This window comes from Zea mays, chromosome 10, assembly GCF_902167145.1.
Source record: "Zea mays cultivar B73 chromosome 10, Zm-B73-REFERENCE-NAM-5.0, whole genome shotgun sequence".
Lineage (NCBI taxonomy): Eukaryota > Viridiplantae > Streptophyta > Magnoliopsida > Poales > Poaceae > Zea > Zea mays.
This window is the reverse complement of record NC_050105.1, coordinates 54,178,877-54,197,074: the sequence shown is the minus strand read 5'-3', so window position 1 is coordinate 54,197,074 and position 18,198 is coordinate 54,178,877.

The following is an 18,198-nucleotide window of genomic DNA, read 5'->3' as shown; positions in this document are numbered from 1 at the left end:
CCCTCCCTCCCCGGCGGCGCTCGACCCCCGCCCGGTCTCCCCGCTCGCCCGCGCGCCCCCGCCCCCCCCCCCCCCCGGCTCGGCCGCCCCTGGCCGGTTCAACCGCCCCCTGGCCGGTTCAACCGCCCTGGCCCCAGCTCGCCCGCCCGTTCCCGTCTCGACCTCGCCCGACCGTATCTTCGCTCGCCCGCGCTCGCGGTGATTATTCGTTAATTAGCGTGTTGCGTCGCGCGCTTCGCCGCGCGACGGATTTGTCTAAATTCAGATTCTATCTTGTGTTGCGTCGTGCGCTTCGTCGCGCGACGATCCATTTTTGTTTCAGGTTGTTTAAGGTGTAACGCCGCGTGTGTATTCACGCGACGTTCCACTTTGGGCTCAGTTTAGTCGACGTATGCCGTCGTGCGCTTCGTCGCGCGACGTTTAACGTCTCCTCGTATCTAAGGCGAAGTGTCTCGTTGCGTGCTCGGTCGCGCGACGAGTCGTTAACTTTTTAATTTTGTTTTAGAGAGCTTTGTCGCGCGTCTCGCCACGCGACCATTCTTTTTATTTATCTCCACCTGCTTACAATAATTAGACATGAAACATGACTTTACTTTACGCTAAACATAGTATCTACATTAAATTTCCTTCCATTAAGCGAGTGGTTAATTTATAATCATGTAACGTGATCGTTTCTCGACTGTCTTTTCCTCTTTCTCTCTTAACCGTACTCGCGAACCCGCGTAGAACGTCTGTTTACTTATTGCATTCTATTGTATGGTGTACTGTTCTTTTGTATTAAATGTGTGGATGTATGTATGTTTGCAATCGCATAGAGAACGATCCGGTTGAAGAGCCCGAGGAACTCGCAGGAGAAGCCCCTGAGCAGCAGTCGGTTGGTGGAGGCAAGTGTCCCTTGACCTATCTCTGTCCTATTCATTCTTTAATTCACCTCCCGCTTTACATATTTATACCTAAGGTTTGACTAGCTTTTGTTATCCCTATCCTTGCTTACCTATTTGGGTTGGATTATTACTGTTTAGCTTTATGCTATTGCTCAACTCTAATCAATGAACATGATGAGATTATCTATGATACGCTGTTTTCCCTTCTCTTATGATGATGTTGTACTTGTGACCTTCAAGGGGGCTCGAGCGGTTTCTCGAGTGCCTCTCCGTAAGGACCTGTTCTATGGATGACCGCCCGGGAAAACAGTGCAACCATGAGGGTGGAATGGGATGCCCTTAGCTGAATAATTAGAGGATCCGGGGTGTAGTGCACTTAGCCGTCGTGCCGTCAATGGGGCTCGGTGTATGCGGCTCGCTCTGCCAAGGTTGATTTGTCCCTTGGGGAGGAGTGCGGTACATTTAGGAAACCTAACGGGTGGCTACAGCCCCGGGGAATCTTTGTAAAGGCTACGTAGTGATGCCCTGCTAGGCCACCTAGGTAGTGGTCAATGGGGAGTAGCTCTCTCCGGGCAGAATGAGAATCACGGCTTGTGGGTAAAGTGCACAACCTCTGCAGAGTGTTTGAAAACTGATATATCAGCCGTGCTCGTGGTTATGAGCGGCCAAGGGAGCTCCAATGATTAGTGAGACTTGATCAGAGATACTTTGGTACAGGTGGTTATGAGATTGATGGTTTTGGTTATGACTATGGTGCTGGTAAGTGGTATTCTTTCCGTTTGGAAAGGGTACATCGGGTTAATAACTTGGGTTAATGCTAAAACTTGGCTTTCTACTAGTAAGTAATAATCTGACCAACTAAAAGCAACTGCTTGACTTATCCCCACATAAAGCTAGTCCACTACAGCCAAACAGGATACTTGCTGAGTATGTTGATGTGTACTCACCCTTGCTCTACACACCCAACCCCCCCCCCAGGTTGTCAGCATTGCAACCACTGCTCAGGCGAAGATGAAGCTGTGGAAGGAGACTTCCAGGAGTTCCAAGACTACGACGAGTTCTAGGCGTGGGTTAGCGGCAACCCCCAGTCGGCTGCCTGTGAAGGCCGCAGTTATCTACGTTTCTTTTCCGCACTTTGATTTATTGTAAGAACTATATGGACGTCTCAGACGTATGATGTAATCAACTATTATTCCCTTTTAATACTATTTTGAGCACTGTGTGATGATGTCCATATTATGTAACTGCTGTGTACGTGAATAACTGATCCTGGCACGTACATGGTTCGCATTCGGTTTGCCTTTTAAAACCGGGTGTGACATAAGTGGTATCAAAGCCGTGCTGACTGTAGGACCGCTAACCTAGAGTAGAATGGTCGTTCTAAGGACTATAGACCTCTGTCCCCTCCTTGACTTTGATATCCCTTCAAAAGTTGGTCATACCGACCAAACCTATGTTCTACTATATATTATACCTTGCTGAAAAACATGTTTTATTCTAATCCTTCATTCACTTATGATTCATTATTTGCTGGTCATATTGATTCTGTTCTTACCCCTTTTGCTTGCGATGTCTTTTGTAGATGGCTCGACTTAGACACACTGCACGTAAGTCAGTCATCCCCTTCTTACCCTCCCGCCTTGCTGAGCGTCCGCTTCGCCGTCCCGTGGCCGGACAGTCCAGCCACTTGGAGAGACTGCACCACCGCCTGCTTGAGGAGCAGGAACGTCGACGACAGGAGCAGGAGCAGGAGCAGCAGGGCTCTTCTTTCTCGCTCCACCAGGAGATAGAGTATGTGAGGAGCTGCTCCCCTGTGCTTCCTCTGGAGCCGCCCCCTGCACCACCACTGGGCGTCCCAGCTTCTGGAGTAGTTGTTGGAGGAGACCCAGACGACGGAGATGGCGACGACAGCTCAAGTCACGACACCAACTTCTCTGCTAACCTTGAGCCGGAAGGATGGGTTGCTCGACCCATCACTCGCGACGCTGCTCGCGGGTGTCACTTCCACGATGCGCTCGACACCCTGCTACGTCGGGCATTTGACCGGCATACTTGGTCCGTCGAGTATCGCTGTGTGGTCTACCAGCATAGTCGCGGGGTCCACCCGGACCGCTGGGAGGCAACCTGTTTGGTGCGCTGTCCGGAGAACAGTCTCCGGGGTGCTGAGGTCTGCTCAGAGCACTATTCTATCTCTGAGCGGGACTCAGCTGAGGCAGCCATGCAAGATGCTGCACGGCGTGCGCTTTCGCACTACTGCTCGGTTTTCGGTGGGGCAGCTGACGGTCTTGACCTGAAGTATTACCCCCGCCGTTCATCTGGCAGCACAGGAGGCGTGATTGTCTCACCTATCGGTGAGGGCAATCCTAGGTTGAGCAGCACAGTCAACCTAGCCGCCGTGCTAAACACGGAGCTGGACCATGCATTAGACGAGCTGAGTAGGGCTCGTGCTGAGATCGCCCAGCTGCGGGCTGAGCGCGCGGAACGTCGTCACTTGGATGGTGGTTCCCCCGCTCCCGTCGGGACTCAGCACCCGTACCGCTCACCTCAGCGTGGACACCAGTCTTATGGCAATCCCGACTGCAAGACCAAGATAACTCTAGAACCATAGATCGTTAGAGTTGGATCTTGTAATTAATACGAAATATATATACATAGAAGCTTCAGTCTTAGCGTTAGTCTCAGTTTTAGTTAGTCTTAGTTAGACAGGGTAGTTTGCTATATCCTGTGCATTTATGTTTGTCATGATGAACTATGTTTGGTTTGGATCTTTGTAATGATTGTCACCAGAGTGTGGGTATCCCCTGCATTTTGGTTTACCTATTATGTTAATAAAGTTAGTTATATAGTTGGGAAACCTTTTATTCCACTCTCCTCTTTATCTGAGAAGATGTGTGGTCTGTGTTGGAGATCAGTGAAGATGCTCATCTGTTCAGTGCTGTTGAAGGATTCTATTCTCTTTCCTTATGCTGCAAGATTTGCCAGATCAGTTCTGATGTGTGGTTGCATTCTGCAGATGTCAGAGAACAGGCGCAGAGGAGGAAGGCGTGCTCAGCAGGAGCGAGCCGCTCCGCAGGATGAGGTGCCCCAGCAGCAGCACCTGCCGCCCCCGCCCCCGATGTCCATCGAGCAGATGTTTCTGATGCAGACTCAGGCAGTTCAAGCCATCGGTCAGACTTTGGCCGCCATTCAGCAGCAGCAGCAGCAACAGCAGCAGGCCCCACCTCAGCCTCAGATGCCTCAGATGCCCAGAGACAAGCGTGCTGAATTCATGAGAGGACATCCACCAACGTTCGCTCATTCTTCTGACCCTATGGATGCTGAAGACTGGCTACGCACTGTGGAGCGGGAGTTGCATACCGCCCAGTGCGATGACAGGGAGAAAGTCCTGTATGGTCCCCGTCTGTTGAGAGGAGCAGCCCAATCATGGTGGGAGTCTTACCTCGCCACCCATGCCCACCCTGACACCATCACTTGGGAAGAGTTCAGAAGTAGTTTTCGTCAGTACCATGTCCCTGCAGGTCTGATGACAGTGAAGAAGGAGGAGTTCCTGGCTCTCAAGCAAGGGCCATTGTCGGTCAGTGAGTACCGAGACAGATTTCTGCAGTTGTCTCGCTATGCTCCTGAAGATGTCAACACCGACGCCAAGCGACAGTACCGTTTCCTGAGAGGCTTGGTTGACCCTCTGCAGTACCAACTGATGAATCACACCTTCCCGACATTCCAGCACCTGATTGACAGAGCAATCATGACGGAGAGAAAGCGTAAGGAGATGGAAGATCGTAAGCGCAAGATCAGTGGACCCCAGCCTGGAAGCAGCAGCCGTCCTCGTTTCTCAGGCAATCAACCTCAGCAGTTCAGGCAGAACCAGCGTCCACCTCAGCAGCATCAGCAGTTCCAAAGGCAGTATCCTCAGCATCAGTACCAGAACCGTCAGAGCAATCAGTCAGGAAGTCAGTTTCAGAGGCAGAATCAGCAAGCACCTCGTCTTCCTGCCCCAGCAAATCAGCAGAACAATCAGGCAGCGCCAGCTCAGGTTGGAAACAAGGCATGTTTCCACTGTGGAGAGCAAGGCCACTGGGTGATGCAATGTCCGAAGAAGGCAGCCCAGCAGCAGTCAGGCCCCAATGCCCCGGCGAAGCAGAATGTGCCTCAGCCTGGAGCAGGCAATCGCCCTTAGCCACGTTATAATCATGGAAGACTGAACCACTTGGAGGCTGAAGCAGTTCAGGAGACCCCCGGCATGATAGTAGGTATGTTCCCAGTCGACTCCCATATTGCAGAAGTGTTATTTGATACTGGAGCAACGCATTCTTTCATTACTGCATCATGGGTAGAAGCACATAATCTTCCAATTACTACCATGTCAACCCCCATTCAAATTGACTCAGCCGGTGGTAGCATTCGAGCCGATAGCATTTGTTTGAATATAAGTGTGGAAATAAGGGGGATAGCGTTTCCCGCCAACCTTATAGTAATGGGTACTCAGGGAATAGATGTCATCCTAGGGATGAATTGGCTAGATAAGTATCAGGCAGTTATCAGTTGTGATAGAAGGACCATCAAGTTGGTGTCCCCACTAGGAGAGGAAGTGGTGACCGAGTTAGTCCCGCCTGAGCCAAAGAAAGGAAGTTGTTATCAGCTAGCTGTTGATAGCAGTGAAGCAGACCCAATTGAGAGTATCAAGGTTGTGTCCGAGTTCCCAGATGTGTTTCCAAAGGACTTACCGGGTATGCCACCAGAGCGGAAAGTTGAGTTTGCCATAGAGCTTCTTCCCGGAACTGCCCCTATCTTTAAGAGAGCTTACAGAATATCTGGACCAGAGTTGATTGAGCTTAAGAAGCAAATTGATGAGCTGTCAGAGAAAGGTTACATCCGGCCAAGCACCTCGCCTTGGGCCGCCCCTGTCCTATTTGTGGAGAAGAAAGATGGCACCAAGAGAATGTGCATCGATTACCGAGCTTTGAATGAGGTCACGATCAAGAACAAGTATCCCTTGCCCAGAATAGAAGATCTGTTCGACCAGTTGAGAGGAGCCAGTGTGTTCTCCAAGATTGATCTGAGGTCAGGTTATCATCAGCTCAGGATCCGACCTTCGGACATTCCGAAGACGGCATTCAATTCCATGTATGGTTTGTATGAGTTCACGGTGATGTCATTTGGTTTGACCAATGCGCCAGCGTTCTTCATGAACTTCATGAACAGTGTATTAATGGATTACCTTGATAAGTTTGTGGTGGTATTCATTGATGACATTCTGATTTACTCTCAAAGCGAAGAAGAGCATGCAGATCATTTGAGAATGGTGTTGCAGAGATTGCGAGAGCACCAGTTGTATGCAAAGTTGAGCAAGTGTGAATTCTGGATCAATGAAGTCCTGTTCTTGGGTCATATAATCAAAAAAGAAGGATTGGCTGTGGATCCGAAGAAAGTGGCAGACATTTTGAACTGGAAAGCGCCAACAGATGCTAGAGGAATCGAGAGCTTCATTGGAATGGCCGGATATTATCGGCGATTCATTGAAGGGTTTTCGAAGATTGCGAAACCTATGACAGCGTTGCTAGGCAACAAAGTTGAGTTCAAGTGGACCCAGAAATGCCAAGAGGCCTTTGAAGCGCTGAAAGAGAAGTTGACTACAGCGCCTGTCCTAGTCTTGCCTGATGTGCACAAGCCCTTCTCGGTGTATTGTGATGCTTGTTACACAGGTTTGGGATGTGTGTTGATGCAAGAGGGAAGAGTTGTGGCTTACTCGTCCCGACAGCTGAAGGTTCATGAGAAGAATTACCCAATCCATGATCTAGAGTTGGCAGCAGTGGTTCACGCACTGAAGACATGGAGGCACTATCTGTATGGACAGAAATGCGATGTTTACACAGATCACAAGAGTCTGAAGTACATATTCACTCAATCAGAGTTGAACATGAGGCAACGAAGATGGTTAGAGTTGATCAAAGATTATGAGTTGGAAATTCATTACCATCCAGGCAAAGCAAACGTAGTGGCAGATGCTTTGAGCAGAAAGAGCCAAGTCAATCTGATGGTCGCTCGTCCGATGCCTTATGAGTTGGCCAAGGAGTTTGACAGGTTGAGTCTCGGATTTCTGAACAATTCGCGAGGAGTCACAGTCGAGTTGGAACCTACCTTGGAGCGCGAAATCAAAGAAGCACAGAAGAATGATGAGAAGATCAGTGAGATTCGGCGACTGATTCTAGATGGCAAAGGCAAAGATTTTCGAGAAGATGCAGAAGGCGTGATATGGTTCAAAGACCGCTTGTGTGTTCCCAATGTCCAGTCTATTCGGGAGTTGATCCTTAAGGAAGCTCATGAGACAGCTTATTCGATTCACCCTGGCAGTGAGAAGATGTATCAGGATCTGAAGAAGAAATTCTGGTGGTACGGAATGAAAAGGGAGATCGCAGAGCATGTGGCTATGTGTGATAGTTGTCGAAGAATTAAGGCAGAGCACCAGAGACCTGCTGGATTGTTGCAACCGTTGCAGATCCCTCAGTGGAAATGGGATGAAATTGGTATGGATTTCATAGTCGGATTGCCTCGCACTCGAGCCGGCTACGATTCCATTTGGGTAGTAGTGGACCGCTTGACCAAGTCAGCCCACTTCATACCTGTCAAGACCAACTACAGCAGCGCAGTATTGGCAGAATTGTATATGTCTCGGATCGTTTGTCTTCATGGTGTGCCAAAGAAGATAGTGTCAGACAGAGGAACGCAGTTCACCTCTCATTTCTGGCAGCAATTGCATGAAGCTTTGGGCACGCATCTGAGTTTCAGTTCAGCTTATCATCCGCAGACAGATGGCCAGACCGAAAGAACCAATCAAATTCTTGAAGACATGTTGAGAGCCTGTGCGTTGCAAGATCAGTCCGGATGGGACAAGAGATTGCCTTATGCGGAGTTTTCCTATAACAACAGTTATCAGGCCAGTTTGAAGATGTCACCATTTCAGGCGCTCTATGGAAGGAGTTGTAGAACTCCGTTGCAATGGGATCAGCCTGGAGAGAAGCAAGTGTTTGGGCCAGACATTTTGCTTGAAGCCGAAGAGAACATCAAGATGGTTCGAGAGAATCTGAAGATAGCGCAATCGAGGCAGCGAAGCTATGCAGACACAAGAAGAAGAGAGCTGAGTTTCGAAGTCGGAGACTTTGTCTATCTGAAAGTGTCACCGATCAGAGGAGTCAGAAGATTCGGAGTGAAAGGCAAGCTAGCACCCCGCTACATTGGTCCGTATCAGATTCTTGCAAGACGTGGAGAAGTGGCTTATCAGCTTAGTTTGCCCGAGAATTTGTCTGCTGTGCATGATGACTTTCATGTGTCTCAGTTGAAGAAGTGCTTGCGTGTGCCAGAAGAGCAGTTGCCAGTGGAAGGTCTTGAAGTCCAGGAGGACTTGACCTACGTTGAGAAGCCAGTGCAAATCCTTGAGGTTGCAGACAGAGTCACCCGAAGGAAGACCATCAAAATGTGCAAAGTCAGATGGGATCATCACTTTGAGGAAGAAGCAACCTGGGAGCGTGAAGATGATCTGATGGCTAAATACCCTGAGCTCTTTGCTAGCCAACCCTGAATCTCGAGGGCGAGATTCTTTTAAGGGGGATAGGTTTGTAACGCCCTGAATTTGGGGGTAGAATTTTTTTTCTTCTTTTCTCTCACCAAATTCGGGCGTTACTCTCTTTTCTCTTTCCCCGTTTGCTCCTTCTTCCCAATTTCAAACCAGTATAGCGGCAGGTGTCCGTGTCATGTATAAACCAAAACCTAAGTGTCATGGGTGTTGCATCATGCCGGAGCACATTTATTTGTCTGATGTTGTGTGTTCGTCTCGTTCCGTTCCGGATTTCGGTTCGCGATTTAAGTCCGTTTAGTGGTCCGCGCTCGTCGTGGGTTTTCAATCCGCGAAGTGGCCCGGCCCAGCCCAACTTAGCCCAGCCCAGCCCAGCCGGCCCGGCCCGTCCCGGCCTGCGCGCCCCCGGCGCCCAAAACCCCCCCATGCGCCCCCCTCTCCTCTCTCTCTCTCATTTGGATCTCCTGCGCAAACAACCTCTCCTCTCCCTCTTCCACCTCTCTCTCCCCGTGGTGCCCTAGGGTTTGGAGACGTCGATCACCGGATTTTGGACCCCGAGGTGAGTTCCCCTCCCCTCCCCTTCCCTCTCTCTCCCTCTCCCTCCCCTTCTTCTCCCCACGCGCGCCCTCCCTTTCCCCTGCCCGCACGCGCCCCTGCCCGTCCCCGCTCGCCGGCGGCGCGGCCGGTCCCGCCCGCCCCTGCCCGGCCCCGGCCCGCGGCGGCACGACCCCTCCCCCTGCCCGCGCGGCGGCGCGTGGCCTCGCCCCCTGCCTGCGCGGCGGCGCCCCGGCCCCGCCCTGCTCCCCCCGCGGCGGCGGCTCCCGCACCCCGGCCCGCGGCGGCGCTCCCCCTCCCCCCCCGCGCCCGGCGGCGCTCGGCCGCCTGCCCCTGCCCCGTCCCGCGGCGGCTCCCCGCCCGGCCTCCCTCCCCGGAGGCGTGCGGCCCCCGCTCGGCCCCCTCGGCCCCGCTCGGCCCTCCCCGGCGGCGCTCGGCCCCGCTCGGCCCCCCCGCTCGGCCCCTCCCCCTCCCTCCCCGGCGGCGCTCGGCCCCCGCCCGGTCTCCCTGCTCGCCCGCGCGCCCCCGCCCCCCCCCGGCTCGGCCGCCCCTGGCCGGTTCAACCGCCCCCTGGCCGGTTCAACCGCCCTGGCCCCAGCTCGCCCGCCCGTTCCTGTCTCGACCTCGCCCGACCGTATCTTCGCTCGCCCGCGCTCGCGGTGATTATTCGTTAATTAGCGTGTTGCGTCGCGCGCTTCGCCGCGCGACGGATTTGTCTAAATTCAGATTCTATCTTGTGTTGCGTCGTGCGCTTCGTCGCGCGACGATCCATTTTTGTTTCAGGTTGTTTAAGGTGTAACGCCGCGTGTGTATTCACGCGACGTTCCACTTTGGGCTCAGTTTAGTCGACGTATGCCGTCGTGCGCTTCGTCGCGCGACGTTTAACGTCTCCTCGTATCTAAGGCGAAGTGTCTCGTTGCGTGCTCGGTCGCGCGACGAGTCGTTAACTTTTTAATTTTGTTTTAGAGAGCTTTGTCGCGCGTCTCGCCACGCGACCATTCTTTTTATTTATCTCCACCTGCTTACAATAATTAGACATGAAACATGACTTTACTTTACGCTAAACATAGTATCTACATTAAATTTCCTTCCATTAAGCGAGTGGTTAATTTATAATCATGTAACGTGATCGTTTCTCGACTGTCTTTTCCTCTTTCTCTCTTAACCGTACTCGCGAACCCGCGTAGAACGTCTGTTTACTTATTGCATTCTATTGTATGGTGTACTGTTCTTTTGTATTAAATGTGTGGATGTATGTATGTTTGCAATCGCATAGAGAACGATCCGGTTGAAGAGCCCGAGGAACTCGCAGGAGAAGCCCCTGAGCAGCAGTCGGTTGGTGGAGGCAAGTGTCCCTTGACCTATCTCTGTCCTATTCATTCTTTAATTCACCTCCCGCTTTACATATTTATACCTAAGGTTTGACTAGCTTTTGTTATCCCTATCCTTGCTTACCTATTTGGGTTGGATTATTACTGTTTAGCTTTATGCTATTGCTCAACTCTAATCAATGAACATGATGAGATTATCTATGATACGCTGTTTTCCCTTCTCTTATGATGATGTTGTACTTGTGACCTTCAAGGGGGCTCGAGCGGTTTCTCGAGTGCCTCTCCGTAAGGACCTGTTCTATGGATGACCGCCCGGGAAAACAGTGCAACCATGAGGGTGGAATGGGATGCCCTTAGCTGAATAATTAGAGGATCCGGGGTGTAGTTCACTTAGCCGTCGTGCCGTCAATGGGGCTCGGTGTATGCGGCTCGCTCTGCCAAGGTTGATTTGTCCCTTGGGGAGGAGTGCGGTACATTTAGGAAACCTAACGGGTGGCTACAGCCCCGGGGAATCTTTGTAAAGGCTACGTAGTGATGCCCTGCTAGGCCACCTAGGTAGTGGTCAATGGGGAGTAGCTCTCTCCGGGCAGAATGGGAATCACGGCTTGTGGGTAAAGTGCACAACCTCTGCAGAGTGTTTGAAAACTGATATATCAGCCGTGCTCGCGGTTATGAGCGGCCAAGGGAGCTCCAATGATTAGTGAGACTTGATCAGAGATACTTTGGTACAGGTGGTTATGAGATTGATGGTTTTGGTTATGACTATGGTGCTGGTAACTGGTATTCTTTCCGTTTGGAAAGGGTACATCGGGTTAATAACTTGGGTTAATGCTAAAACTTGGCTTTCTACTAGTAAGTAATAATCTGACCAACTAAAAGCAACTTCTTGACTTATCCCCACATAAAGCTAGTCCACTACAGCCAAACAGGATACTTGCTGAGTATGTTGATGTGTACTCACCCTTGCTCTACACACCCAACCCCCCCCCCCCCCCCCCCCCCAGGTTGTCAGCATTGCAACCACTGCTCAGGCGAAGATGAAGCTGTGGAAGGAGACTTCCAGGAGTTCCAAGACTACGACGAGTTCTAGGCGTGGGTTAGCGGCAACCCCCAGTCGGCTGCCTGTGAAGGCCGCAGTTATCTACGTTTCTTTTCCGCACTTTGATTTATTGTAAGAACTATATGGACGTCTCAGACGTATGATGTAATCAACTATTATTCCCTTTTAATACTATTTTGAGCACTGTGTGATGATGTCCATATTATGTAACTGCTGTGTACGTGAATAACTGATCCTGGCACGTACATGGTTCGCATTCGGTTTGCCTTTTAAAACCGGGTGTGACATTGAGTCTCGGATTTCTGAACAATTCACGAGGAGTCACAGTTGAGTTGGAACCTACCTTAGAGCGCGAAATCAAAGAAGCGCAGAAGAATGATGAGAAGATCAGTGAGATCCGGCGACTGATTCTAGATGGCAGAGGCAAAGATTTTCGAGAAGATGCAGAAGGCGTGATATGGTTTAAAGACCGCTTGTGTGTTCCCAATGTCCAGTCCATTCGGGAGTTGATTCTTAAGGAAGCTCATGAGACAGTCTATTCGATTCACCCTGGCAGTGAGAAGATGTATCAGGATCTGAAGAAGAAATTCTGGTGGTACGGAATGAAGAGGGAAATCGCAGAGCATGTGGCTATGTGCGATAGTTGCCGAAGAATTAAGGCAGAGCACCAGAGACCTGCTGGATTGTTGCAACCATTGCAGATCCCTCAGTGGAAATGGGATGAAATTGGTATGGATTTCATAGTCGGATTGCCTCGCACTCGAGCCGGCTACGATTCCATTTGGGTAGTAGTGGACCGCTTGACCAAGTCAGCCCACTTCATACCTGTCAAGACCAACTATAGCAGTGCAGTATTGGCAGAATTGTATATGTCTCGGATCGTTTGTCTTCATGGTGTGCCAAAGAAGATAGTGTCAGACAGAGGAACGCAGTTCACCTCTCATTTCTGGCAGCAGTTGCATGAAGCTTTGGGCACGCATCTGAATTTCAGCTCAGCTTATCATCCGCAGACAGATGGCCAGACCGAAAGGACCAATCAAATTCTTGAAGACACGTTGAGAGCCTGTGCGTTGCAAGATCAGTCCGGATGGGACAAGAGATTGCCCTATGCAGAGTTTTCCTATAACAACAGTTACCAGGTCAGTTTGAAGATGTCACCATTTCAGGCGCTCTATGGAAGGAGTTGCAGAACTCCGTTGCAATGGGATCAGCCCGGAGAAAAGCAAGTGTTTGGGCCAGACATTTTGCTTGAAGCCGAAGAGAACATCAAGATGGTCCGAGAGAATCTGAAGATAGCGCAATCAAGACAGCGAAGCTATGCAGACACAAGAAGAAGAGAGCTGAGTTTCGAAGTCGGAGACTTTGTCTATCTGAAAGTGTCACCGATCAGAGGAGTCAGAAGATTCGGAGTGAAAGGCAAGCTAGCACCCCGCTACATTGGTCCGTATCAGATTCTTGCAAGACGTGGAGAAGTGGCCTATCAGCTCAGTCTGCCAGAGAATTTGTCAGCTGTGCATGATGTCTTTCATGTGTCTCAGTTGAAGAAGTGCTTGCGTGTGCCAGAAGAGCAGTTGCCAGTGGAAGGTCTTGAAGTCCAGGAGGACTTGACCTACGTTGAGAAGCCAGTGCAGATCCTTGAGGTTGCAGACAGAGTCACCCGAAGGAAGACCATCAGAATGTGCAAAGTCAGATGGAATCACCACTCTGAGGAAGAAGCAACCTAGGAGCGTGAAGATGATCTGATGGCTAAATACCCTGAGCTCTTTGCTAGCCAACCCTGAATCTCGAGGGCGAGATTCTTTTAAGGGGGATAGGTTTGTAACACCCTGAATTTGGGGGTAGAATTTTTTCTTCTTTTCTCTCACCAAATTCGGGCGTTACTCTCTTTTCTCTTTCCCCGTTTGCTCCTTCTTCCCAATTTCAAACCAGTATAGCGACAAGTGCCCGTGTCATGTATAAACCAAAACCTAAGTGTCATGGGTGTTGCATCATGCCGAAGCACTTTTCTTTGTCTAATGTTGAGTGTTTGTCTCGTTCCGTTCCGGATTTCGATTCGCGATTTAATTCCGTTTAGTGGTCGTGCACGTCGTGGGTTTTCAATCCGCGAAGTGGCCCGACCCAGCCTAGCCCAGCCCAGCCCAGCCGGCCCGGTCCGACCCGGCCCTGCGTGCCCCTGGCGCCCAACCCCCCCCCCATGCGCCCCCCCTCTCCTCCCTCTCTCATTTGGATCTCCCGCGCAACAACCTCTCCTCTCCCTCTTCCACCTCTCTCTCCCCGTGGTGCCCTAGGATTTGGAGACGGCGATCACCGGATTTTGGACCCCGAGGTGAGCTCCCCTCCCCTCCCCTTCTTCTCTCTCTCTCTCCCTCCTCTTCTTCCTCCCCACGCGCGCCCCCCTTTTTCTCCCCCTGCTCGCGCGCGCCCCTGCCCGCCCCTGCCCGGCCCCGCGCGGCGCTCGCCCGCCCTCCCCCGGCCCGCGGCGGCGCCCGCCCGTCCCTGCCCCTCCCCGGCGCGGCAGCGCCCGCCCCCTGCCCCTTCCCCGCGCGGCGGCGCCGCCCGCCGCGTCCCGGCCCCGTGGCGGCGCTCACCCGCCCCGCCCCTCCCCTGCTCGCGCGCGGCGCGGCCCCCGCCCCTGCTCGCCGGTGCGCGGCCCCCGGCGCGACCTCCGGCCCCGGCGCGGCCCCTGGCCGGTTCAACCGCCCCCTGGCCGGTTCAACCCCCCCCGGTTCAATAGCCCCGGCCCGGTCGCCCCCGCCCCCGTCCCGGCCTCGCCCGACCGTATCCTCGCTCGCCCGCGCTCGCGATGATTATTTGTTAGTCGATAGTTAATGTCAAACTACGTTAGTTAGCGTGCTGCGTCGCGCGCTTCGCCGCGCGACGGATTGTCTAAATTCAGATTCTATCTATGTGCTGCGTCGTGCGCTTCGTCGCGCGACGATCCATTTTAATTTCAGGTTGTTTAAGGTGTAACGCCGCGTGTGTATTCACGCGACGTTCCACTTTGAAATCAGTTTAGTCGACGTATGCTGTCGCGCGTCTCGCCGCGCGACCATCCTCTTTATTTATCTCCACCTGCTTATAATGATTAGACATGAAACATGACTTTACTTTACGCTAAACATAGTGTCTACATTAAATTTCCTTCCATTAAGCGAGTGGTTAATTTATAATCATGTAACGCGATCGTTTCTCGACTGTCTTTTCCTCTTTCTCTCTTAACCGTACTCGCGAGCCCGCGTGGAACGTCTGTTTACTTATTGCATTCTATTGTATGGTGTACTGTTCTTTTGTATTGAATATGTGGATGTATGTATGTTTGCGCTCGCATAGAGAACGATCCAGTCGAAGAGCCCGAGGAACTCGCAGGAGAAGCCCCTAAGCAGCAGTCGGTTGGTGGAGGCAAGTGTCCCTTGACCTATCTCTGTCCTATTCATTCTTTAATTCACCTCCCGCATTACACATTTATACTTAAGGATTGACTAGCTTTTGTGATCCATGTCCTTGTTTACCTATCTGGGTTGGATTATTATTATTGTTTAGCTTTATGCTATTGCTCAAACTCTAATCAATGAACATGATGAGATTATCTATGATACGCTGTTTTCCCCTCTCTTATGATGATGTTATACTTGTGGTCTTCAAGGGGGCTCGAGCGGTTTCTCGAGTGCCTCTCCGTAAGGACCTGTTCTATGGATGACCGCCCGGGAAAACAGTGCAACCATGAGGGTGGAATGGGATGCCCTTAGCTGAATAATTAGAGGATCCGGGGTGTAGTTCACTTAGCCGTCGTGCCGTCAATGGGGCTCGGTGTATGCGGCTCGCTCTGCCAAGTTTGGGTTCGCCCCTTAGGGAGGAGTGCGGTGCATTTAGGAAACCTAATGGGTGGCTACAGCCCCGGGGAATCTTTGTAAAGGCTACGTAGTGATGCCCTGCTGGGTCACCTTGGTAGTGATCAATGGAGAGTCAGGATCTCCGGGCAGAATGGGAATCACGGCTTGTGGGTAAAGTGCACAACCTCTGTAGAGTGTTTGAAAACTGATATATCAGCCGTGCTCGCGGTTATGAGCGGCCAAGGGAGCTCCAGTGATTAGTGGTACTTGATCAGAGATACTTTGGTACAGGTGGCTATGAGATCGATGGTTTTGGTTATGACTATGGTGCTGGTAAGTGGTATTCTTTCCGTTTGGAAAGGGTACATCGGGCTAATAACTTGGGTTAATGCTAAAACCTGGCTTTCTATTAGTAAATAATAATCTGACCAACTAAAAGCAACTGCTTGACTTACCCCCACATAAAGCTAGTCCACTACAGCCAAACAGGATACTTGCTGAGTATGTTGATGTGTACTCACCCTTGCTCTACACACCAAACCCCCCCATCCCCAGGTTGTCAGCATTGCAACCACTGCTCAGGAGAAGATGAAGCTGTGGAAGGAGACCTTCAGGAGTTCCAAGACTACGACGAGTTCTAGGCGTGGGTTAGCGGCAACCCCCAGTCGGCTGCCTGTGAAGGCCGCTGTTGGGGGCCTTCGGCTTCCGAAGGTCCTCAAAAACATGATTTAACAATGTTTCTGGAGTATAATGTGTGAACAGGTATCTTCGGACTTGAATCAGAAAGGGAGAAGCTCAAAAGATACGAAGGTTGACACAGTGCCGAAGCTGTGAAGCAGGAAAGCTTCGGCATGTTCGCAGAAAGGGGAACCGACTTAAAGATGAAAAGGCCATTTAGACCTCGATAGAATGCTATAGAATTATCACCAAATGTAAAGGGCATGTATGTAATTTTGTATGGGTTGTACCCCGTGCCTATAAATAGGTGAACAGTACCCCCGTACTGTTCACGCTAACTTGTCATTTGCTTTCGCATCACGCTTGTACTTTCGCCTTCCGCAGGACCGAAGGTACATTTGTAATTCAAAGTCATTTATATTCAATGGTACAAATAGAGATAATTCTATGACAATATTTAAATGTTTATTTCATATTCTATGATTTATGTGAATGCTTCATTCTTCGTTGTTATGCTTACGAAGGTATGTCCTTCGTAACCTTCGTCCGAGATGCTTTATATCCCGAAGGGATATATCGTTATGGAGGACGAAGGGCCTTAACACTTAACATTTTTTGTGTTGCCTTGTTCTTAATTCTTAGCATTTGAGAACAAGTCGCCAACATTGGCGCCCACCTCCGGTGAACTCACTTCCACTTCGAGTCTTCGTGAACACCTTCGGAAGCTATAGACCTTCGCTATGGCACCGAAGAAAGCTTCAGCGGCTGGGGCTGCAGCACTACAACCGCTGGACCACAACCAGGAGACCGTCTCCCTTCGGGAGGCCAGAAGCCAGAAGAGAAAAGCTGCTAGCCCGACGCTTGAGGAAAAAGAGCTAGACCAAGAAATCAGAGAGATGGAGATGCTACATCAACAAGTGCAGAGGAAGAAGGAGAAGATGGCCCGCCTAGCTGAGTTGCAAAGGCAAATTGACGAAGCTTCTGAGGAAGTTCGTCATCTCACTCACGATGAGCAGAACAGAAGGCCTCATCAGAAAGACCTTCATCAGGAGGGCTTCGTCAACGAAGACGACTGGTATGATAATTTCCATCAGGGAAATTTTGTTTTTGATGATGCTTCTCCTCTGTCTGCTGAGCTGCAGGCTACTCCTTGGCCTCCATCCTATAAGCCACCCCAGCTCCCCATGTTTGACGGCCACTCCGACCCGAAGCAATTCTTGATGAGCTACGAAGCAACAGTGTCTTCGTACGGGGGCAATGCTGCAGTCATGGCGAAGTCTTTCGTCATGGCCGTCAGGAATGTTGCTCAGACCTGGTATTCCTCCCTTCGGCCAGGAACAATCACTTCATGGCAGAAGCTGAAGGATATGTTACTGACCAGCTTTCAAGGATTTCAAACGAAGCCGGTTACAGCTCAAGCCCTCTTCCAGTGTATTCAGGATCACGAAGAATACCTTCAGGCGTATGTCCGAAGGTTCTTACGATTGAGGGCGCAGGCACCAACGGTGCCCAATGAAATCGTTACCGAAGCCATGATCAAGGGGCTTCGTCCTGGACCTGCAGCTCAATACTTTGCTCGGAAGCCTCCTCAGACCTTGGAGAAATTGCTCCAAAAGATGGATGAGTACATTCGTGCCGACAATGACTTTCGCCAGAGAAGGGAGGAGGCCTTCAGATTTTCTGAGATGACCAGGGGCTTCGGAGGAAGATACTACCCGAGGCATGTCCGTTCCATTCACAGCACTCAGAATGATGATAAGGGGAGTCAGCAAAACAGGCCGCAGTGCTCCTCACAGGCTTCGGGGCAACAACAAACTTCCTTTCGGCCACCGGCTCCAAGAGGCAGAGGCGCCAGGGGCTTCGGCGGAAGATTTGGAGATCAGCCAAGGAGACTGTTTTGCCTATTCTGTGGAGAGGGCAAGGGCCACACCACTAGGACGTGCCATGTTACAATCCAGAAGCAAAAGGAACTAGCCGAAGCTGCATCTCAACAAGCTCAGTCGAAGCAGGTTATGCATACCGCTTCGTTTCATCCGCCTTATGTCCCACAATACATAGACAACCACCCTGCGGCTTCTGTAGCTTCGGCAAGTCAACCTCAAGCTTCCTGGCAGCAGCTTCCGCCTCCACCTCCATTGCAGCAAGGTCAACAGCCAGAAGGGAGTCAATACGCTCCACAGCAGAGGGACTTCAGAGAACAGTCCGAAGCTCGCACAGTCAACAGCACTGTGCCTGAGTCGAAGCACATTTATTGACATATCCTACCTTTGATAGCAGTCTTTTCTATTCA